Below are 7,226 nucleotides of genomic sequence, written 5' to 3' on the forward strand. Positions count from 1 at the left end.
AGTTGTTTTTGAAGTTGGCCATGTTTGGCTGGAGTTTGGTAGTTTATTGTTAAGTTTGGGGAGTTGGTGAACAGGAGCGGGGAAAGGTTAAGCAGTTTGGAAGTTTACATTAGAGGGTCGTTAGTTACAGTTGCAGGAAGGCAGATAGGATTGTAGGTCTTGGGAGGGTAGGAGTTATAATGTTATGTGATAAGATTGTGTATTATTTAATGTATTGGAAGTTATGTATTGTTGTATGTTGCAGGGTGTTTTTTTTTTATCATGTGGGCATCGTAGGGGTGGGGGGACGAAATGTCAAGGGGTCAGGTAATTCGATGTTTAGAGAGGTTTTAGTTTTGTAAGGCAAAGTGCCAGTTTTTAATAAAGTGTAATGTGCACCTGTTTCAATAAAGCGCCCGTTTACACACACAAATGGTTGTCGGTGCTGCTTGCCCCCCTTTCCTCCCACCCAAGGGGGGTTTGGTGTGCAGCCGAGCATCGCAAGGTCTACCCCCGGGCAGATTTGGGATGGGGAGGGGAGCGAGCAGGGAGCAGCCATTTTGCTGTTTTGGGCTGCCTTGGGAGTAGCCCAAAGGCAGCCCAATTTGACAATGTAGCCCAAGGCTTTTTCTAGGGGGTCAGCGTTGTCCCAGCCACCATTTTAGGTTCTGGTGACCTGGTGGCTGGGAGCGCTGTAGTCAGGTTTTTCTGGCCCCGCCCACCCTCCCTGGGCTTAAGGTTTTTGTGGGAGGCATTTTTAGCAGGTTATTGGATAGGGGCATCTGTTGCAACAAGTGCATAGGGGTTATCTTATTGTAATGTTGTCACTTGGAACAGGTGCTGGCAGAGTTATTTTTGAAGTTGGCCAAGTTTGGCTGGAGTTTGGTAGTTTATCGATAAGTTTGGGGAGTTGGTGAACAGGAGCGGGGAAAGGTTAAGCAGTTTGGAAGTTTATATTAGAGGGTCGTTAGTTACAGTTGCAGGAAGGCAGATAGGATTGTAGGTCTTGGGAGGGTAGGAGTTATAATGTTATGTGATAAGATTGTGTATTATTTAATGTATTGGAAGTTATGTATTGTTGTATGTTGCAGGGTGGTTTTTTTATCATGTGGGCATCGTAGGGGTGGGGGGACGAAATGTCAAGGGGTCAGGTAATTCGATGTTTAGAGAGGTTTTAGTTTTGTAAGGCAAAGTGCCAGTTTTTAATAAAGTGTAATGGGCACCTGTTTCAATAAAGCGGCAGGTTACACACACAAATGGTTGTTGGTGCTGCTTGTCCCCCTTTCCTCCCTCCTGGACCCAGGCACTTCTTGGACCCTCGCCTCACTTTCTCTTCTACACGCAGGCACCGAAGGGCGGGGCATAGATATTATTTGCATAGCCAGGTCTGGTGGCTCAGTGGACTAATGTGTCCCTTGCAGGGGCCTCTGTTCGACCTAATGGTCACAGGTTCAAATCCCGGCGGGTCCACTCAGCCTTTCATCCATTTGAGGTTGATAAAATGAGTACCATTGAGTTGGGTAACGATAAACATCTGTTTTACAGCGCCAAGACACCTACGGGTAATCGTGCGCTTTACAAATACACCTGTTATGTTATCAGGGGCCTGTCCTTGATTTAAAAAAAAAAAACACACACACAACAGGAGACTTGAAGCAGCCAGTGCTTGAGGGTGAAGAAGTTGCCTCCCCAGAGTTGGGGTGAGCATCAGCTGCAGAGCGGGAGTCCCTGCAGCCCTCCCCCCACCCCCCAGGAGGGCACATATAGAAGTGGCCCAAGTAGAGTGCCTTAGAAGCAAGGCTAGGCGCTTGCTGCTGTTAGTGCCGGCCCCTTAAGAAGGGAGGTCCTAGCCTCTGCCAAAGTTTCAAATAAGCAAGTGCGAGAGAGGGCTGTGCTTGGCTCTGTGCAGGAAGTTTGAAACGGAGGGCAGGTGTGAAAGGGAAATGTGCAAATGTACTTGAAAGTAGCCTGGTGACGACATCATGCGGGCTGGGCTGCGTCTGCATAAGAGGCCTGAACCGGCAGCCTCTCGTGCCTACGGCCATACCACCCTGAATGTGCCCGATCTCGGAAGCTAAGCAGGGTCGGGCCTGGTTAGTACTTGGATGGGAGACCGCCTGCGAATACCAGGTGCTGTAGGCTTTTTGCTTCTCGCTAGTGGCACTTCTGTTTTTTTCTTTTAGGGGGGGTATTTATTCTATTATTTTATTGTATCTGTCTTCAAAAAGAAAACACCATCAAGTTGACAACACGCAGGGCCCATAACTTTCCATTCGGAAACTGAAAATTCGGCTGCACTTTACCCTGGTTCCAAAAAAACTGAAAACGGTTGCCCTAAGGCAGGACAGGGGACCCGCACCCCCTCCCCAGCAGAGGGTTTTCTTCTGCCGGATGGCCTCGAGCTGCTGCAAGCTGCTGCTGGGCTGCTCCGGGGGCAGCAGTACCGGTTCCTGGTCCCCCTCTTTTGGCCTTCCCCAGCAGCCCGGGAGCAGGGGGAAGGCTGAGGCAGAGAGGCAGGCAACGAGAGCCGTTCAGTACAACCGAGAGGGGAGCGGGGCGCACACGCATGCACACTCACTTACACCCATGCATTCGCATGCAGACACTCACACACCCACCCCCCTTTCACGAGACTCGCTCACAAATACACATACACTCAAACATACAAACACGTGCGAACCAGTCAATAAAAAAGCAACACTTACCTGCTGCAGGGCTCGGGGAGCAGCCAGGAGGGTTGGGACTGCTACCTTGGTCAGCCAATGAGGGGAGGCAGCACAGTCCCTCACTCGTCACAGAGCAGGATGGGGGACAGAGTCGGTGACAGACACTCGGCCGTTGGCACTTCAGGGCTTAAAAAATGAGGCGCCCAGCTACGAGGCTATCCGTGACACTCTCCCTTGTCACGAGGGGGAGGGCCTCCAGGACATTTGCTGAGCTGAGGAGGTCAGGCCCACCGAAGCTGTGACATCCTCAGCCCAGCAATCTTCAGCTCAGGAAGCCGGGAGTCTGTGCATTCAGTGCATGTCCAGCTCCTGGCCGCCTGACCTGAACATAAAGCGTGTTTGTCTAGCTGACCTTTGTTAAGCCTGACATACAATCTTTTTGTCCAAAAGGGGCGGGTCGTGGCCTCACTGCCCTTAAGGAGGGGCGGCTGCTGAAGTCAGGCCACTTGCAAGAAGGACCCTTTACCCAGGCAGCACTCAGTCCCTCATCTCAGTCTCTCTTCTGTATGTACACAGGGGCGGGCCCTAGAAATGGACGTGATTTGCATATCAGGGCTCTGTCCCTGATTAAAAAAGAAAAGGAAACTTGCAGCCAGAGCTGCGCAGAAAAAACTTGTCACCCCAATGTTTCTGCGGGCGATCCAGAGTTGAAGAGCGGTAGCCTGCCAACCACTGCCACATAGAGCGGTGGCCTGATAGAGTGCCTTAGAGGCCAGCGCAAAGCAAGGCCAGGCACTTGGTGAAAATCCCAGGCTGCTGGAGCTCTCCGGCTGGCACCTAAAGGGAGGCCGGAGCCTGTGTGTAATTGGGAAAGAAGCAAGCACAAGGCTGCTGGAAGAGAGGGCTGTGCTTGGCTATCTGTAGCAAGCTTGCAAAGGGAGGGCAGTTGTTGAAGGGAAGTGTGCAAGTGCAGTGCAGTGCAGCACGTTCCAGAGTGCAAGGAGGTTGTCAGCACAAGAGGCCTGAACCTGCAGCCTCCGATGCCTACGGCCATACCACCCTGAATGCGCCCGATCTCGTCTGATCTCGGAAGCTAAGCAGGGTCAGGCCTGGTTAGTACTTGGATGAGAGACAACCTGGGAATACCAGGTGCTGTAGACATTTTGCCACTCGCTGACACCAGGCTCGGCCCTTGCTCAATCATACCTAAGCTTCCTCGCTAATAGCACTTTTTACAACAAAAAAATAATAATAAATAAATATTCTGATCTCCTCTCCTCTTACATTTTTTTTGCATTATTTATTTATTATTGAATTACTTTGCTTTCCTGGTTGCTCCAGGCTTGCTCCAACTTCTCTCCAAAAGAGAAATCCCTCAGACCTTGCTGGTCTGCACCGAAGCCAATCTCGACATCCTGCGTGGATTGCGTTTGCCAAGCCTTGTTGGGTCCAAACCGGATACCAACCCCTCAGTCAACTAGATCCTTTGTGGGACAGCTCGAATCCAGCTCTTGGTCATCCTCGACACCTCCTGGACCACTTGGCTGAAAAAGCAAGCTTCACCTTTTCACCTGAAATCACCTGACATTGGCTGGCAACTTCCCATCACCTCCTGGTCACTGGCAAGTCACCCAGACTCTGTCCCTTCTGCTGTCAGGCTCTTCAGATCTTCGATCGACCCGGACACTTTTCCTCTGGTCGCCTGCAGCACTTCTTCACAGCTCTCCATTGGAATCGACGATGACGCCCGACACCAAAAGGCACCTCTGCACCCGGCTTCCCTGGGTGAGGTAACACGAGTACTCCGGTGCTCCCGTGGGTCTTGACTCTCGAAGTGTTCTAGTCTAAAAAGGTTCCATCGTAGTTCACTCAGAAGTTTCCTTAAATTGTTAAGTTTGTAACTTGTTTGTTTCCCATAGAATGTCAATGGTAACCCGCGGCTGTGTTTAGACACTGCACGCGTCTCCCGTGGGCCTCCTACATGCTAACCTTTGGTTGTTCCTAGAAGCCCCAGCGATTCCACAGGCCGTAGGCCTGCTTTCTACCCCAGACGTGGTTCTTATATTACTATTTTAAGATATGGTTTGTGAGGCCCCTGGGGCATAACGTATACTGTGCAACTTATCGTATACTAATTAAGTTCCTTGTATTGTACTTTTACCTCTGACCTCATAAAGAGCGCAGAGGGGTTGTGTTTAGAATAAATACATATATATTTGTTATATATACCTTGTGTGATGTGCTTTCATTTGGTACTCAAGGGATTATAATTGGTAAAACAACTTGCTTAACTGACCTCTAAAGTCTTAGCCTGAAGGCTGCTCTCCACAGCTACCACTAGGATAGCTTTCTATAAAGTTGACTTTACAACCACCATCAAATTAGGGTCGTTTGGACTGGTACCAGGTGTCTCGTTAGAATAGTGAACAATCTATATCAGGCCAACTTCTCACACTGAGGATTATGCATTACTTTCTTCACTTTATTAAATCACCAGCCTTTAAAGAACATATTAAATAAAAAACAACACAGACTATATATCCCATGAACCATAGGAGGATGAGTCGCCAGAGTAACCATAGTCCAATCAGTAGATAAGGAATGCCTTCATTCCATACAATCCGGTGCAACTGAATGACGTCCCTTCCTGTTCTTCTTCACTGGAGGAAGTTAACCCCTCCCATGCTCATGACGAGCTCAGCTCATCATGAGCCACGGTTCCCGTGTCTTAAAATTAGGATTTTTCTCAATTTAGTAGTAGTAAAGTTAGGACTCCTAACTTTAAAAAATGTAATCCTGTATTTGTAAAGCACACAGCTACCCGTAGGTTTCCCGGTGCGGGGGACGTTGGGAAGGATAAGCAAGCTATTGCCCAGAGTCACATGGGGCTGGGCAGACCCTTGCCGCCGGTGCCGGGGATCGAACCGTGATCCCCAGCGTTCGTCGCCCTGGCCACTGCGCCACACCTCTTCCACTCCTAAAACTGAGAAAAATCCTAATTTTAAGACTTTCGGTATTCACAGAAGACATTTTGGAGTCCTAAAGTTAGGAGTCCTAACTTTACTACTCCTAAACTGGGAAAAATCCGAACTTTAAGACTTTCGGTATTCACAGAAAGCATTTAGGAGTCCTAAAGTTAGGACCCCTAACTTCTGTGAGTATCAAAATGAGTAAGTGTCTTCTGTGAATCCCAAAATGAGTAAGTGCCTTCTGTGAATACGAAAATGGTAGTAAGTTTATGATTTTGTCTTAAGTTAGTTCAGTGAATCGGGCCCCAAGTGCCGTTGGAGCTAAGGATGCAGCCCTCAGTAGCGCTGTTTTATAGAAACACTAGCAGCCCGTCCCGACGTTCTCCGGGTATGAATTGCTGCCGGCCAGTAGTATATTGTTTTGTAGGATTTCGTTTTGATAGCATTTCTTATCTGTGACAGGCCTGTGAAACCCTCCGATTCACAGTGCACTGCTGATGCACTTAAGAGTGCGCGTTCAGTAGTGTGTGAACTCGACTTTCCCTACTTTACTTTTCCTTGTAATATTATATAGCGCGAACTCGACAACATGGCATGAGCACAATTTACATTACAGAAGAACACATTCATTTGTGGTAGGCACGGGGAGACAAAGCGATTTGCCTGGAATCACAGGATGTTGAGCTGATGCCGAGATTCGAACGTAGCTCCCCAGCTCTAAAGTTCGCAATTCTAGAGGTGGGAGGTGTGTCTAAAAGTGTATGTCGGTGCTGGCCATCAATGAGAGAGACCTGTGCATTTTTCAAATCGGTGGTGAAAAAATATGAGTATGTTGCTGGAGATGTGGGCCGCCGTGCCACCAATGTACTTACCGGGGAGGGTAAACACCCATTATTCCGCAACTTTCTTTCCGCATACCATCACTCCGCATACTTTCATTACGAAAGTAACATGACTCTGCAATGCCATTATAAAGCATGGCATTACATTTTATATGCTTTTACCATGCATACATTTACAACGAAATTCGTTGTAAATGCATGAATGGTCAAAACATGTTTTTTTTTATGTGTGGATAAGGTAAGTATGGGTATAGGGGTATCTGTTTTGGGGTACTGAGGTATATGTTTTGGGGTGTTTGGGTATTTTAAGGGTTCAGATATAGTTTTGGGTTATGGGGTACAGGGGTGGGTTTAGGGTTTAGGGATAGGTATAGGTTTTGGGGTACAGGGGTATTTTTAGGGTTCAGGGCTAGGTTTGGGTTTTGGGGTATAGGGGTATTTTTGGGGTTATGGGGTAGGTTTGGGTGTTGTGGTACAGGGGTATTTTCAGGGTTCAGGGCTAGGTTTGGGTTTTGGGGTACAGGGGTATTTTTAGGGTTCAGGGCTAGGTTTGGGTTTTGGGGTACAGGGGTATTTTAGGGTTCAGGGGTAGGTTTGGGTTTTGGGGTACAGAGTTATTTTTATGGTTCAGGGCTATGTTTGGGTTTTGGGGTACCGGGGTATTTTAAGGGTTCAGGGCTAGGTTTGGGTTTGGGGGTAAAGGGGTATTTTAGGGTTCAGGAGTAGGTTTGGGATTTGGGGTACAGGGGTATTTTTAGGGTTCAGGGGTA

At 48.4% G+C, this 7,226-nt stretch overlaps 1 non-coding gene and 1 pseudogene across 1 annotated transcript; both read left to right on the forward strand.

Annotated features, from left to right (window-relative positions):
• Window positions 1-2,012: 2,012 nt before the first annotated feature.
• On the forward strand, window positions 2,013-2,121 carry LOC144774432 (5S ribosomal RNA; annotated as a pseudogene).
• A 1,566-nt stretch (window positions 2,122-3,687) lies between these two features.
• Window positions 3,688-3,806, forward strand: LOC144774430 (5S ribosomal RNA). Its single transcript, XR_013600251.1, has one exon. It is a non-coding gene; the product is annotated as a 5S ribosomal RNA (ribosomal RNA).
• Window positions 3,807-7,226: the final 3,420 nt, after the last annotated feature.

Source organism: Lissotriton helveticus, chromosome 8, assembly GCF_964261635.1.
Source record: "Lissotriton helveticus chromosome 8, aLisHel1.1, whole genome shotgun sequence".
Classification (NCBI taxonomy): domain Eukaryota; kingdom Metazoa; phylum Chordata; class Amphibia; order Caudata; family Salamandridae; genus Lissotriton; species Lissotriton helveticus.